This window comes from Apteryx rowi, unplaced genomic scaffold (assembly GCF_003343035.1).
Source record: "Apteryx rowi isolate R43461 unplaced genomic scaffold, aptRow1 scaffold_80, whole genome shotgun sequence".
Lineage (NCBI taxonomy): Eukaryota > Metazoa > Chordata > Aves > Apterygiformes > Apterygidae > Apteryx > Apteryx rowi.
The window spans coordinates 1,513,706-1,530,053 of record NW_020451094.1 but is presented as its reverse complement, the minus strand read 5'-3'; the positions used below and the strand labels follow the sequence as shown (position 1 = coordinate 1,530,053).

At 47.5% G+C, this 16,348-nt stretch overlaps 1 protein-coding gene across 5 annotated transcripts in view; it reads left to right on the top strand.

Annotated features, from left to right (window-relative positions):
- The first annotated feature begins 390 nt into the window (after nucleotides 1-390).
- The window catches only part of RGS4 (regulator of G protein signaling 4), a 30,168-nt gene continuing 14,210 nt past the window's right edge, over nucleotides 391-16,348 (top strand). For 2 of the 5 annotated variants that reach the window (XM_026089136.1, XM_026089140.1), the window contains exons 1-5: nucleotides 1,782-1,955; nucleotides 4,316-4,398; nucleotides 5,281-5,352; nucleotides 9,742-9,859; nucleotides 10,164-10,354. The gene's annotated coding sequence lies outside the window, so the exon portion shown is untranslated. Of the gene's footprint in view, nucleotides 411-1,781; nucleotides 1,956-4,315; nucleotides 4,399-4,980; nucleotides 5,353-9,741; nucleotides 9,860-10,163; nucleotides 10,355-11,685; nucleotides 11,820-16,348 lie in introns of those variants that run through there. The other 3 variants (XM_026089138.1, XM_026089137.1, XM_026089139.1) reach the window with 3 other exon arrangements.

The window sequence follows — 16,348 nt, the reverse complement described above, 5'->3', positions numbered from 1 at the left end:
GCCGGAAGTGGGGTGCGGCGGCCGCTGTCCCCTGGCCGTGGCAGTGCCGCCTCGCCGCGGCGGCAGGGGGCGCCCGTCCCGGCCCCGCCTGGGCCAGCGACGGCCCGGGAGACCCCGGGGACAGCCGTGGGGCCTGGGGGCGAGCGCCGCCACCCTGGAGGGGACCTGGAGGCCTCGAAGCATCTCCAGAGCCCCGGGAGCAGCCTGGAAACCCGGCGGCGGCCCCGGAGCCCCTGGGGCAGCAGCCTGGGCGCTGCCGTTGGCCGCAGAGGTTGGGTRCTGCCCAGGCTGTGCCCTTGCAAGGGCCCGGGCTGCCCGAGGCCTCCGCGTGGCAGATACGTCGCACCCTCGATGGAGGGTGTTGGGAGGTGGCCATTCTCCGCTAGCTCCGTAGCCAGCAGCCAGGAGAGGTTTGCGAGGCGGTCGCTCAGAGCGTGATTGAACACATGCCTGTAGTCTGCCTCTGATCTTACCAGGCTCTCGACTTCCTTACATGGGCACAGAGAGCAGAGTGCAGCGGCACGGCATGGGCTAAAGAGATGTGACCTTGGAGGAGTGGCAAGACCATAGATCATGTCAGATAGAGTCATAAAAATAACATTTTGGCCACGAGGTTTCCTGCCACAAGTGGGTAATGGAAAGTCCTGCTCCATCAGTGATTACTGGTTGTAAACAGTTGTGCTGGTTCTGGGTCAGCTGTGACTAAAGACAGGCAGACTTGGCTCTGTGGTCTTGCTGAATCTATTCCTTTTCCTTATCACTACTACTTTTCTRGAGATAACTTGCTCGCATCCTTTCCTGTTGGGGGTTTCCCCTGAGGTTCAGCTCACTCTCTGAGCAGGGCCAGGACTGCAGCCACCAGAAAGACCAGCTGGCAAGAGTTGAAAACAACTGGGCCAATCTGGGGTAGAGGGGAAAGCCCATGTCTGTGGTACACACTATAGCTGAGCCCTGCTCTGTCTCCTGGTGGGCCATCTGAGTGTTCTATTGACTGTTCTGGCTTTAGGCCTGAGATTGCAGCCCATGTTCCTTGATCATCTACTCCGTAGGTTAGGAGAGAGCTCACATATGAACTAGGCCTCTTATGGACCTTCARTTTTGCTGTCTGATACCCATCAACTTGCCCCAGATGTTGACCAGCACATGAGCTTCCCTGTCAGCCATCTGGCCAGTAAGAGAATTGGGCTCCTTCAACTCTGCAAACTTAGGCCTGAGTCTGACCTCAGCTATACAGACAGTCTGCTRAGCCCCTGACCAGAACTGAGAAAAGGGAGTTTTGAGCCCAGGTGGATGAGCACTTACTGCGGACAGAGCCTGAGCCTGTCCCAGTCTCATAGGGCTTGAGGTGGGCACAAAGTCAAGGGCAATATCTTGCAAGCTTTACTTGGCTGCACATGTGTGCATGTGGGGGTATGGGAAAGGTCTCTTCCTAATTCAACTGATAGAAGCTAAATGTATTGCTAGGTCCAGAGACCTCAGATTCATACGTTGTTTGGGGTCTCCACTACAGCTTTAGCGCGCTCCAATGCAGTTCCTGAAATGGTTTCTCAAACTTTGAGGTGACCCTAGAGCTGCTGGACTCTGTCCCTGCTGTGCTGTGTCTGTTAAGTGCCTGGGTTGGATCCAGTGGCCTCTGTGGACACTGAGCACAGCCACGTAGCTCTGGCATGAACTGGCAGGGCATATGAGTGAGTACCAATGCACAGCGTGCAGTGTTTTGTATTGCACAGCCATCCGTTGAACAGCATTTCAGGACACCCCACTCCTTCCACTCTCATCCYCCACTTTAAAGATTATCTGCATCAGAGAAATGCCTGTCTCCGCTGAGAATCACCGGGATGTTATTATCTAACGCATCTGCTCAACCTGTATGGTGTAGCTTCTGGTGAATTTCCAGTGTCTAGGAGATGATGCACAGGTTTCCTGGTCACCATCTTCTACTTAGAGCCCTATTGGTAAGAAATGCTGAGGGCATACAAACTGYTCTCCTGACACCTGGGGTCATTATCTAGTAACTGAGTGCAGGAACTTGCATAGTCTCTGTTGCAAGAAGCAGTTGGACTGTGATCCAGAGTCCTTTTATGGTGGCTGAAAGAACATGTGTCTTTGCTTTGTATCTGTGCTTGCCACACTGTTCATTTAGCTAGATTGACTGCAATGGCTATTTGAGCAGAGATGCGGACAGAGAACCCCAGTCCTACATCTAGGCCAGTCCTTAGGGCTGAGCCAGAACAGATACTTCAAAGTAAAACCCCAGGCTTGAGCCTATGACAAGTGAGGGAAAACCTCTTGTGCACTGGTGAGCTGCTCTGGGGTCTCACTCAAGCTCCTGCAAAATGTGTTTCTTTTCATGTGACTGTGTTATCTGCACCTTCTGCTTGTCATCACTTCAGGGCAGCCAAGCTTGTATCAAGTCTAGCCCTAACTAAGCAGGAGTCGATCAAATGTTAGCATTTTAAGCTGTAAAACAATACAAAACCTAGCTCAAGCAAGGACAAATTAATGCAAATAGAACAGAGCAGACCTGATAGAAGTTTCACTGAGCAGCTTGAGATCTGTCTCCTACAGTGACATTCAAGCAAGYGCAGGAGGGAAAAGAGCAGAAAGAACATGGGGGGGGAGGCTGTATTTTCAGGCTCCACTGAAAACCGCAAGGTTTAGAGCTCCCAGTGGTGTTCTGGAAAGTCCCAGTATAGCAAAGCAGGAAGCCCAGAACAGGGCAGGTACAAGAAATTTCTCCTTTTTTCTTCATCCCGGTGTGATAGAGCAGCCTTCTTGGGAATCACATAAAGGACCGGGGACCTAGGCCTGAGTGGTCCCATGCAGGTAAAAGCAAGGTGAGATGAGGTGGCCCAGGTGGAGGATTGCAGAGCACAGAGAGCTGGTGCTGCTGGGATGATAAGACAGAAGGGGAGGACTTTGGGGCTGTGCCCAGACTGTGTCAAGGAACTGCTGTGGTACCTCACGGTTAATGGTGGGGAAGCTGTTTTACATCAACCRCCATCTTCCACGGTGGGATGGGGTACTCCTAGTTTCTCCCTTTGCTTGAACACTGCCTGTTTCWGCAGACCAGCTGGTGCACCATAATACTCACGAGCGCTAGACATTAGGTTGGCCTGTGGTATTTCTTGACAYGATCTGACCCATGTGGAAGTCAAGCCCTTGGACAGAAGATGTTGGCAAACAATGTGTGTTAGTCACATGGGAAAAATGGTCCTCCTGTGACGGAGGCTCAGTGTGTTTAGTTGTAGCTGAATGCCGCAGAATTAACAGGAGGCTGACTAAGTCCAGCCTAAGTCATTTTTTTGAATAGGATGGAAATTTCTTACTTCTGTTCCCACTGGGCAGTACTTGGTGGCTTTGTATGGACAGTATGTAGGGTGTATGTAGACACATTAGAAATGAGCACCAGAGCTCCCCAGCTTGAGGGTTGCAGGGTCAAGGCCAGAACACCAAGGTGCATATAGAGAAGTGAGGTTTCAAATCATAAATATGTGGTGAAAACCAATCCAAACAAAAGGGGTGCTCAGTGCTGTGCATCTCTCCCGTGACAGGTACCTAGCTAGCTGTTGCCTCCTTGTCTTTCTGGCCAGGGTGGTAGGCCCCATGCCAGGCCTTCCCCATCCTTAGGGGACACTGGAATTTATCTCCTGAAAAATTTTTCTCTCTCCATTAGCAGCTGAGAGCTCTGGGAATAGAGTGCTGGGTTATGGATGCAGAGAGCTCCTGTCCCTGGCCTTAGTGATCAATATTTGGAAAAAGTGTAAGGACATAGTGTCTTTTGAACTGACACTGAAAACATGAATATTATTGCTATGGTCTTGCAAAGCTCTGCCTGGCAGATGGCACGGCTAGTTGGACAGGACTGGGTACAGTGCTCATACAGCTGTTCTGCTGGCATATAGAGGAAGGATGCTTTCCTGATCTAATTTAAAATGCGTCCTGGGTGAAGACTCTCTCAATGTCCTGGGGGAGAGGAGAGCACCAAACCAGAATGGGAAGGGCAGTAAGCCATTTCTGTCCTGTCAGTATCTAAGAAATGTCTTTTTTGCAGCAAGTCTCTTGGCCCCTCTTCCCTGAAGATYCCTTCTCAGTTCTTTGGGGTTTTCTTTAAAATTTTAGAGAGAAAAGATACCTTGTGCCTCTACCTTTTTTCCACTGTGGGAAAAAGAAACTTGAGCTTCCTACCTTCCTGACACCACCCTCAAAATAAAACATGATGCTTGTTTTTCCCTGCTAAGCCAAAGCAATGAAAACTGAAATGTAATTTTTAAAATGTTGGATAGAAACAAAAATTTAACTTCTATCTTCACAGGCCTGGAAATGGCAGCTCTGTAGCAGTGAGAACCTGGAATCTCTACTGTCCCTCCTGTCTCAACAAAGCATGCTGAGAATGGGGTAAGAGACATTTTTATACTTTCTTCTTTTCAGCATGGGTAGAAACTGGCTTTATGTCTAAATTAGCCCAGATTCTGGAATAGGTATTACCTCTTCACACTTCTGCTTTCCATCCAAAGCTCTCCTTTTCAGATTWGTGATATTTCTAGACCCTCACTAATAGGCCTGGTTGAAGTTTTCTTCCAGTGGGACTAGATGTCACCCGATTGTAGGAAGGATACAAGGAAAATGTTAAAGCTGTTCTTGCTTTGAGGGAGTGTTAGACCAGATGGATCCTGACTCCCTTCTAACTGCAAAAACTCTGTGATTCTAAAATCACTGATGAAATCAAGARTCTTCCCCAACACAAACAAGTCAGCAAGTGGGTCCCCAGTGAACCAGAAATTTGTAGAGSAACAAGTGAGATGACACAAACCCCATTGACCTTTGGCTCGATCCAGCACTGCAACTGAGGGAACCGTACCTTGAATTCCCAGCCAGTTTCATCTGGGCCACTCTTTCTAGGAGCTGAGGGTCCCTGGTATGGGGGGGAATGTACCCAAATCTACCTGGAGCAAGTAGGTACTACAGCCGCTGCTACTGTATCTGAGTATTTGACAGGGATGGATGTTTCAGGGAGCAGCTACAGGAGGATCTCCCTGTCAATCAGAAATTGTGGAGGGTCATTTGGCCAAATTTAAGGCAGAATCAAAATACAAAGCTTTCACCAAATCTGATGTTTTGCTGCTACAGGACTGTGCTGTGCACACCAGCAGTGGGCAGTCTAAGTCTGCTCTAATCCAACCAGTGTCTGGAAAGCACCTACACCAAGGGTGGGAGAGTGGAGAGCTGTCTCCAGCAGCCGGGGGAAGCAGATTTTTTGCCCTGTGTTTCTGATTGCAGGATGRTGCTGGATTTCCACTTGATCTCAGCACTGCACTGGAAGCTAGCACCAAAGTGGACTCTGCAAGCCAGGTAGGAGCTGGAAAGAAGTTTCAGTGTAAGGAAAGAGGTAAAAGAGCTTTGATTTATTTTCTGAGACAGATGAGATAATTTCTTCCCTCCAAGCTACAGTCCTGGACTCTTGTATTTATCATGCTTCATTACAAGTGTTTGTAATTATATGAGTGGCCAATTAAGCCTTCATCTGGAGGTTGCTCTGGACGCTGGAAGTCCTCCATTAGCCTGGTTTGCTGCCAGAGAAAAACACTACGTTGTCTTTAAAAACTGCACCAGCTCCTATCTGCTTAATGTTGACTTTCCTATTAAGCTCAGCTAATACTTTTCTAATTGTGTGAGCTGTGCCTGAAGCCAGGCTGGGTGACTTTTGCYTGCTGCCTCTTAGGCTGAAGTAGAGATTAGCAAACTCCTCACAAACAGTTCACTGTGCACATGTTCACTCCCATTTAAATATCAGGTATCCTCCCCAGAACTGAGTTAGGCTGCACATCTTGTGTTAGCGGTACCCAGGAAAGACCCTGGCAGGAACCTGAGAGTTGATATTAGCCTAAAGTGTTTCTTCCTAGTTAGCATGGTAAGGGAAACCTATGGCATCTCCTAACAGGCAAACCAATCCCAGAGAAGGATYGTTAAGAGATCCAGTGTGGCTTGCCCCCAGAGAGATTCAAGTGACAAAACACTTATGGAAGATGGGATTTTTTTCTTTTGGGAGTGAGTTTACAGGCAACATCCAAACAAAGTCTGTATCCTACCATATTGGCAGAAGAAAAGTTGGCTACTCTCTGAGAGTCAGGCTGGGTAATAGAAGCCATTATCAGCATATGAATGACAGCCATCAACAGAGGAGACCCAAGATCTACTCTTTAAAAGTATGTCCTTTCCAAGCCTTTTCTCTCAGGCTCTAGTTCAAAAATACATATGATTAACCTTAAAGATATTTACACAAATATATAGATTCATTACTGAATAGGGATGAAGCTAAGCCCATGTAAGATAATTTTATTTAATAATTGAATTGCATATTCTTTAGTTAAAAGTGGGCAGGCAATCCAGTAATGTAATAAAAAACACTTATTTCATTTGAATTTGCTGTGAGTAATGATTATACCTTCAGTTTAGAACAGTAGTTTTGAAATCATTTTAGAAACATTACTCTATTTTAACTTTAAAACTCTTACAACTCTCATACAACTAATAGACACTAGTCAAGTTTTATTACATTATTTATCATATCCTAATACTGACAAATTCAAAGGAAATTCTCCCCACCTCTTGGCAGTTTGTGTCTGGAGCTGATTTGCTTCTGAGTGCAACAGCCACTGTCCCATGTTTCAGGCTTCTCATAAACCTGGCTTTGGGTCTTCACTGAGGCCCAGGCTGGGTCATTAACAACATCTCTACCTACAAACTGGATGCTGGCCAAACCCACCAGGGTCAGCCACCTTTGCTGCCTGACAGCACCCAGTGCTGGCCAGGGTCCCCAAGCTAGCGAAAGGCAACATCTGCCCTGACCCCAGGGGGCTGGCAGCCTGCAAGCAGGTGTGTGCTAGTCACAGAGCAGTGACTAGCCGGTGGCACTGTTGGGCACTGTGGCTGCTGTGTGACCAGGTGCCCCGTGCAGTCTGGACCACTCTCATCGATATTCCCAATGCCCTGGGTGATCAGGAGGGCCTTGTGTCACAATGTGCAAGAGGCTCATCCCAGCGCTGCCCACAGCAAACCACCACAACTCAGTGGGCTTTCAGAACTCACACAAGTGGCTTAAAATAGAGAATTTTGTTTTAAAATAAAAGGTATACAGTACTTTCCATTTCTTGCCAGTGTCTCTGGTTGGTAAATACAGATGTTCTCCCTTTTCTGTTGATGATACTGGGCATGTGCAGGTCACTGGAATCTGTGGAGTTACTACTTATCCCACAGCACCTGCTAGCATGCTTCCCTCCCCAACTGTGACAAATGGGGGGAAGTCAATGATGGCCACACAATCACTTGCAGTCATGTGCTTAGTCATGTGTCCCATGTGCTTAGATTGCCCAGACCAGCAGGCCTGGTCCTGTAGACCTGCTGGAGCCCTTGTTTTTCAAGAAAGTTTATTCCTCTGCTAAGTTGGGAGAAAGAAAATGAGAAAGATTGCTGAAAAGATAGTTTAGGATAGTAAGYAAGGCCTGGTAGCAAAAATCGTCATTGGTTTCTTGTACATCAAGAATAAAATCAAATCTAAAAATTGGCTAAGTGATAGGTTCAGAAGTTAATTCATCTTGGAATTTCTGGCAGTAAAATGTACCTTGTACTTCAGGTGTTTAATGCACAGATAAAAAAGTTCAGAGAGCTTGAAATTCATTGTAACAGAGCACTAGACAGAGACTAGACCAGGCAAATCATTATTGTTGAGTGTTTCCTGGTAGGGTGAAGAAGCAAGACAGAGCCAGGGCTATTTCAGTGCAAAGCTGAAAAAGCTAATTGACTTTTACTCACTGGGAAAGAAGATGTAGCATGACAAATGGGTTTGTGGTTTAAATCATTAGAGAATGAGGAGAGAGTTGCTGGCTAATGGGACTGTAGCTGGACAAATACAGCAGAACTAGGATTGCTGCGAGCAATTTGCAAGATTTGCTCTTAGACCGCAGGAGGAATCAGCAGGAGCCCAGGTGACACTGTGTAGCCAGAAAGAAAGCGAAGAGGTGGCAGGATGAGTCTGGAACGGATCAGAGAGGAGCTAGGCAGCATCTGAGGGTTGTCTTCCTGTCTGGGATGATGCTGCATAGACCTTCCTGGTGAGGTTCAGAGATTGAGATTGCTCTGCCCAGCTGAGGAGCAGGTCCAGAGAGCAGACACAGTTTATTGCCCTGACCAGCCTCACCTGGGCCCCCACTTATGCCTTGCCCACAGCCCAAGAGCTCCATTTAAGCTCAGGCCTGAGACCCCCATCCTTCCTTGAGCTGCATTGTAGGTAGGCTTTTCTCCAGCCCCACTCCTGCTGTTCCTGATGGGGCTTCCTGGATGGCATTGCTCAGTCCCCTTGTGGTGCCTGGGGCTGCCGATGGGCCGTTAGCAGCCCCTGCGCTACCTGCCCTGCTCGGGCCCTGCAGGACGGTCCCCGCTGGTGAGGGCATGGCTCATGTGGGGGTCACCCTTGGCTCCCATCTCGGCCCCTCATGAAGCAGCYCTGCTCCTGCTGCTTTCTGACACACAGTGCACTTCAAAGTGGGGTCTCCTGAGAAGGCGACTGGAAGTCTGGCAAGCTGCAGAGCGTCACTAGACAGGCACTAGAAGGAGGTTCTCTTCTGTCTCTGTCCTTTGTCCTGTTCTCTGCAGGAGGTTTTCCAGTTTTCTAACCTGAGACTAGAATTGTCTTTATTTTCTTTAACAAACCTGGCTAAGGCTCAAGACACTCTAATGCTGTGTATTCTTCYGTAAACACAATTAACTGGAAAATCCAGAAATACTGAAATCATCCTTTCCCCAGGGACTGGTCACTGTGAGCTGTCTTCTCTAGACAGGAAATCAACTTCCCTTTCCCCAGGGTTGCAGAGTGCCTGGAAATCCATTCAGCTCCAAAAAAAGAAAAGCTTGAGGGTAGGGACACAGATGGGAAATTTTAGAGGCAATGATCTGTATCCAAATGAAAGATTGTAGTTTGAGTTCATCTATGTGCTCAGGTCAGCATGACTTCTGCAGAAAGGCTGCTCTTGGGCACCATAGACCTTTACAGTGTTTGCAGCCCGAGAGTCTCCAGGTTTGATGATGCAGCTGTAACTTGACTTACTGCAGTGGTCAAACGTGCAGTAGCAAAGCTTGATAAGAGTGGGAAGGTCTAGACTGCAAAGGGCAGCTGCAGCTTCCTCATTGAAGACAGGTTGTATGGAACCAGTGGATGTCTGCTGCTTGGTGCTTATTCAAAAGCAGTTGGATTGAAGCAGTCAGGCAGATCTTTGGGAGCAGTATCTGCTGTGCACCAAACACCAAAAAACCTACATATGGATGACAAAGCTGAACTTTAGACTCCTGTTTTATCACCTCCAGAATAAATCCCTGCTGAGGGAATGTGAAGAGGCTACCTAGACTCTGGCAAAAGCTCCTAAGCAGAGACAAGTAAATTTAACTTGTGGTACAAGCATTTCTAAGTATTTGTTAAAAGCCCTTCCCCAGGTGATCCAGTGCAGTACTTCACGATCTTACAGCTAGAAAATGTCTAATCTAATCCTTCCTTGCTGTAATTCAGGACAAACATTTCCTGTCCTAACCAGTTTGGACACGGTGATTGGTTTATCATCTTCCTGTCTGTAACAGCAACCTTTTATGGATATGACATTTAGATACTGCACATGTATCATTACCCTGTGTCCCTTTGGTCTTCTCACCTCTAGACTGAATGAACTCTCATTCTTTCATCTTTCCTTACAGGTCTGCGTTTTGGACTCTCTCCAGTTGGTCTACAGCTTTCCTGAAGAGCAATACCCATCTTCTAGCCTGTTGCTAAACATCTGAGTAGAGCAGAGCATACTGGTTATCCCCTACAAATGTATGTAGAGATTTGTAACAGAAATATTAAGGTTGAGGTGGAGTCTGAGTGGAAATGTATGTGTAAAAACAGAATGTGGATTAAAAGAATGACCAGCATTSCTAATGAAGAACACCACTCCCAGGACCCTGTTCCCCGGATGCTATTCCCAGCAGTAAAATTGAGGATTGTGTTTATGGCGTGACCAAAAGGCCTGTGCTCTGATAATACCACAGCACAGACAACTCATCAGTAGGAGATCTCACATCCTGCCAGGATGGCAACAAGGTTGTAGCATATCACATACCCTTCCTTTTCCTCTTAGACCCCCAGGAAATGAGACGTGTATTTCAAGCCTGGAGAAGCAGACAATGGGCAGCAACCTGGCCTAAGATTTATGGAAGCTTAAGTCAGCAGGATTCAGAAGCCAAGAATCACTACATAATAACTGGTGACTCCTGTGTCACACACAGATGATCCCATCCAAACCCCTTGGACACTTGCACCGTGATGCTTGTGAGTATGCGAGTGTGAGAGTTTGAGTGAATGAAATCTATCAGATTATTATGAGTATATAAAATAAATTTACTTAAAGATTTTGTAAATAACTATCACCTTCCACTTTCATAAGCTCTCACATTGAATTTTATTATGCAATTTTTTCTACACATGGTCATAAGTAAACATCTGGTATTATTAGTAAACATCTGGTATTATTTAACCAGTATGAATGAACACATGTTTTCAGACAGAAGAATGAGGGGAAGGTCTTAGAGTATATTTAAAGGACATTTCTAAACCACCAAAAAAAGTGGAGTTTCTTACCTGCAGAACTATATGAGCACACTGTAATTACCAGGATRGCACTGGGGCTATAGCTTTCTATGGCACCTGGAGCTCCTCCCCCCAACATCTACTGTCTTAAATAATTCTCAGATCTGAAGAGTTTAGCTCATACTGTTGACTGCAAGAAGGGCACTGTTCGTAGCTTTGGAATGATATGCCTGGCTTTCTGCACCTCCTGTGTCTTGCCCTGCTCCCAGCAGCCTTGCTGTTCCATTCCTCTGGCAAAACYGGGCTGCCCCAGTCTTTGATATTCTCCTGTCTCTACTTCCAGGTCTTTCGTTCCTTGGTCTCTGCTCCTCCTGTGCAGTCTATCATCTTTTTGTGATCTTGCAAACCTTTCATTCTGCTGCTGCGCCCCAGCTGCCTCTGTTTTTTTTTCCTAGCTGCCATGAATTTCCAGCTACCCACTGCCCCTTGGACTGCTTCCTGTTGTGAATGCTTAATGGGGCTTTTGGCTGCATAGCCCCAGACCTGCTTCTCAGTGCAAGGTGGCCTCAGGCTGATGGCCTTTTTCCTCCAGGGAAGAAGTTGATCTGCTTAGCCATGTATTTGGTTGAGAGCTTCTGTATCTCGTCCATTTTTCCTTCACTGACCTTCAGCAGACTGTCTTTGTGGACAGCACGCTCTGTTCTCCCTCCCTTCATTCCCTGTGCTGGATTGCTCATGTTATAATTCTCCATGCCTTTCCTTAGGTAAACATGTTTTCTCATTACCGTGTCTCTGTTTACAACACTTCTTAGCCCTGTACATGCTAGATCCACCGCTGCTTTCCCATGGATGAATATTTGAATATCCTGGACCTATCAGGAAGGAGGTATGCCTCCACCCAAGCCCCTTGGATGTCCCAATCTGGTGTACCAGCAGAGCAACCTAGCACACTGACAGGGTGTTGTAAAGCAGTGTCAGCCTCTCAGTTGGGGACYACTCTGAAGGCCAGTTTGGATAGTGCTTCCCATGAGAGAACCTCATTTGGGGAATCTGTTTATCTCATCTCATTTCAGTGATCTTCCTTCAGACCCCACATCTGCATCAGTTCAGACAGGCCAACAACCAGGCTGGGGACAGGTGAACTTTTCTTTGCTGCTGGACAAAGTATTTGCTTCACTGAGTTGGAAGCTTTGGAAAATTGAGCCAGGTAACATGAGGCCAGGTARCTCAGCTGTGGAGGTGGGCTGAGATGGAAGTCATTTTTCTGCACTAGTGCTGAAACRGGTWTCCTGAAAATGTATTAGCAGCTGCAGAATGCAGAATAGGGCTGGATAAAAATTGGATGAAATCTCAACTGTGAATAACTTGTATGTTCCCATATGATAACACCTGAGCATGTACTGCAGGTCATTTGGGCTTTCAGGGTGCGTTACTGCTTGGTGTGATGTCTAGTGGAGATTGTTTCAGATTGAAGGATTTGCTGCACAGGTGGGTTGATCTCAGGCTGGAGGTAGCATATCCTTTTCCCTCCTCTTTCATGAACAATTCAATATGAAAGGGAAAAAGAAGAAAAAAAAATTGTCCCCTCTTTATAGCTGTCCCTATTCCCCTTCCAACTTCTGCTCCACATTACTTTGTGTGACTCAAAAACAAGCAGGATTTTAGAGCTAATGTCTTTAAAATTTGAGCCCATTTAAGTCTCTGCTACTGACAGAGTCCAACCTTCCTCCCCCACCATACTGATGGTTTTGGGCCAACTGTGCATATGTTAGAGAATTTAAAAAGCAGTGAAACAGTATAGCAGGATTCAGCCTCTGTTATCTGCAAGCCATAAGTACAGGCAATGTACAGCTGGATGCAGGAGAATGGAGAAAGCAGAAGCACAAACCTCTCCAGTGAACACCAGAGTGATTGAAGTGGAATAACTCTGTTAAGCTCAGTGCTGTCACATTGATGTACCCTGGCTGCAAAGATACATGATGTAGGTGCCATCTGCTGGGTCGGCAGTGCCTGTTCCCTCCTAGCATGAGCATCATGGTGTAAAGTCCTATGAGCAAACCAGCCCTGGGGACTTGGTAGTGAGCAGAAAGTCCTAAATTGGAATATGCCGACTCCAGAGCAGTGGGGAATATGCATGAATTCTTGAGCAGAAGCAGTCTGAACATCCCTGAGAGAGCCATAGTTTCACGGGATATGGCATTCACTTGAGCAGGGGATGCCCTTAGTCCCCAGTCACTTTCTTGATGACATGTTTTACTTTTTGTGATTGGGATGCAGCTGGCAAGACAGCTGGTCTCTGTGCCTTAAGGTTTACTACCTTCACGTCCAGTTGATCTGAAGTTGTCTCAGGAGTTGCTCATTAACCCTRGAAGAGAAAAATCCTATTGAAACACATTTTTTGCTGGATACAGAAAATGTCACAATCCTCACACCAGGAAACTGTGACATGAGAGCTCTGCAGGCCAGTGAAAGCGTGCCGAGGATGGTGTCTTAGACTGCTGCAGCACAAAGTCCCTCAGCCTCACAGAGATATAAGACTCAGCGATTAGGAGATAAACCAGGCTTTAGGGCTTGTTTTGATTTCTGCTTCAGCCTTTCAGCCTAACATACTTAATGCACATCAGGGAACAGGGCAAGGAAACACTTTGTTCTCCTATCTTGCGAAGTCAATCAGTTGCATAATATGAATCACTGAGGCAGCAGGAACGTGATCAAGCGCAGAGAAGAAACACATCAAATGTTTTATTGTGGCTATGGGGAGGGCGAGCCAGGCCTCTCACTACCCAAATTATCTTTCTCAAACTGCCTTTGAGCCTGTTTTACATCAGCTGCCTGTCACTCTAAATACAGCTCAGATTGCAAGGTAACTTCCCTGGAGGCCCTATCTATTTGAATAGGAGATGTAAGCACCCCCAAAAGCCTCTGGAATGATTCAAAGTCTGAATTAGGAACTTCCTTTGCTTTAGTCCCACAGGGGGCAGGGATTACTCAGTGTCTGTGCAAGGCTGTGCATTAAGCAGAATACAGTTAGAGCCAGCATGGATGGGAGACAGGTGTGAGACAGCACCAGATCAGGATTTTCACTGCGGCTCTGATTCAAAGGGCTGAGTTTCTTCCAAGGGAAAATGGCCTTATTGTTAAGATAAGAGCTCCTGCATCTCAGGAGGGGTGTCTAGGCAACTGGCTGTGGTGTGACCCAGGTAGGTTTCTTTCTATGCCCTTCTGCAGCTGAACCACTGTGCGAGGAGTACCTGTCACACTGTCTTAAGGAGTGGGAGCAGCAGGGATCAAGCTATCTTGTAGCCTGATCTCTCTGTTGTTTCCCCTCCTGAGGCCTCTGCTTTTCTGTTATCAGCAAGTGCCTAACAGTATAACAGATCTGAAGTGTTTCAGCTGCAGATGTGCTGGCCTGCATCAGACGGGACAGACTCTCCAACAAGGGCAAAAATTGCAACACCCTGTCTGATAATGAGACTGAAAAGGCTGTGAGCATTTTTGACAATTTCTGTCTTTGACGAGGAGAAACCCCTCTTTTAAGCGTGCTGCTGGCTTAGAAAATGGGCAGATAGTCAGTGTGTTCTCTCCCAGTGTGGCGTTTGGTGTGGTGCATTGCCAAATGCTCTGTGCACATCTGCTGGCAGCTAAAGCCCCAGATATTTTCATAGGAGAGATGCCAGGGAGTTGGAGAAAGCAGGGTTGCGAAGCAGATCCCATAGAAGAATGTGGAAGGGAGAGGAGACAGGAAGAAATCGCTCCAATATGGAGCCTTCCAGGTATCTGCCAGTGTTTTAGGCAAGTGCCTTCTTTGCCTACCAAACAAGAACATTTGCTGTTGATGAGCCCAGCTGAGAGCTGTGGGAGTGCCTAATGACTGTAAGGGGCTTCTGGGCTTTCTTGCACCACCTTGTAAATTCATCTCTCATCCTCATTATATTAGCAGTAATTTTAGCTGCTCTTGCTCAGAATGTAAGTTATTCTCCGTTTTGAATCTCAAGCACAAGATAACAGTAAAAACCGTTAGAGACAATGCTGAGCAGAAGACTCGTGCTGGAGGCCTGTGCTCGGCCCAGATCACACTGCACTGTCCCAGCAGCCCTGTGGCACTGGTTCAGCTCTCAGTGACCTCCCTTGGAGGGTAGTAAGCCATGCAGATTCCCAGCTGCCGGACAGTGTTCCCATGGACCGTCTTGTCCAGATGCCAGGAGATGCATCCTTCTCCTTCCCATGGCTCATCTCTAGGGTGTCTCCTCACATGGCCTTTTGCCCTCTCTGTGTGTCACTGTGCGCTTTGCTGTCTCCCGCTCTCCTCTCCTCCAGCTCTCATGACCCCACTGTCTTTCCCCCTTTCTTGCCAGTCTGTTCCTTGGCCTGGCCTTGGCTCCACGGCCACTCCAAGAGGTGCTTGTAGGGCGAGGGGGGAGTATGGCCAGGGTCTGCTGACGGGAATGAGCTAGGGCACATCTTATGGAGTGGATGTGAATGTAGGGCACTGGTGTGGTCATGGCGTGAAGACTTTTGCAGTGGCAGAGGATGAGAACTAACAGTGCCAAGAGACACTGGGCGTGTTTTGTTGGGGATCTAGCTTTCCCTGTAACAGAGCTGGGTCCTTGTCCATCCTCCTGTACCGTGTGTGACGATCCTTCCCAGGCGGGACTAGCCCTTAAAATTGAGCTGACTGGCAATCTCACATGAAGATGCTGTGGGTGAAGTTTAGCTGGACTGACTGGAACTGTAGCATTATTTCACAAAATGTGGAAACACAATTTGTCGCCAGAGACTTGCAATTTCCTATTATGCACAAATACAATTAAACACTCTTTGTTTATGGAATATTGAGCTATTTGAACATGATAGTTTATACCATGATAATGCTGAACAATACAACTCCTTTCAGAATTATGTATGTCTCTGTGATGATCAGAAACATATCTGAACATATATGATCTGGGAAAGTGTAGGTCCAAAATGTAAATTATTGGGTCCACCTCTGAGAATAGTAGGAAGCATCTCATTTGGCTTTTGCATTATATGGCAGTCTAAGGACTACTGCCATAGGTCTCTGTCAGATTCCTGTTGTGTAGTCCAGAGAGACATTTACCCCAGACAGTCCCAGCATGACTAGCTGCCCTTGTTGCCATTTTGTGTGCACTGCACCTTGCTTTGCAGAGCTTGTGGCATTCCCAGCAGGCTTCCATTCCTGGTCCTCATCCAGCACCTAGCTGCTCTGTGGGTGTGCTTGCCCCAGTGAAATGCTCTGGGCTGAGCCTCCTTCAGCCTGACCAGCTGCATGCTACCAAAGGGCTGCAGAGCCATGTTGKGTAGGGCAGCCAGAGCATCCCTGCTGGGGCCTAGCCCACCATCACGGGGATGACTTGGGTAACCATCCAGCTTGGAGGGAACAGCCTGATGAGGTGAACGAGAGAAGCTTTCTCCTCCCTCTGGAGGCATCTGACAGTGTGACATCCTGTAGTGGTCCCTGCGAGGCAGCAGGGTGCTGGAGGCACTGAGGGCTGCCTTAGCACTTCCAGAGCCTCTGGTCCTGAGGAGCGGGAGTCARTGCCTTAGGAAGATGCGGAGAATTCACTGACATGCCTGAGCAGAGATCTTGTCCTGAGGTATCAGCTCAGCCTTAACATCTGCCTGAGTCAGGAAGGATCACCCCTTTAGTCACCCCAGGTGCGACACCAAGTCCCCCTCAACCCACACCATTCAATCTCTTGTCTCTTAGCGTCTTCT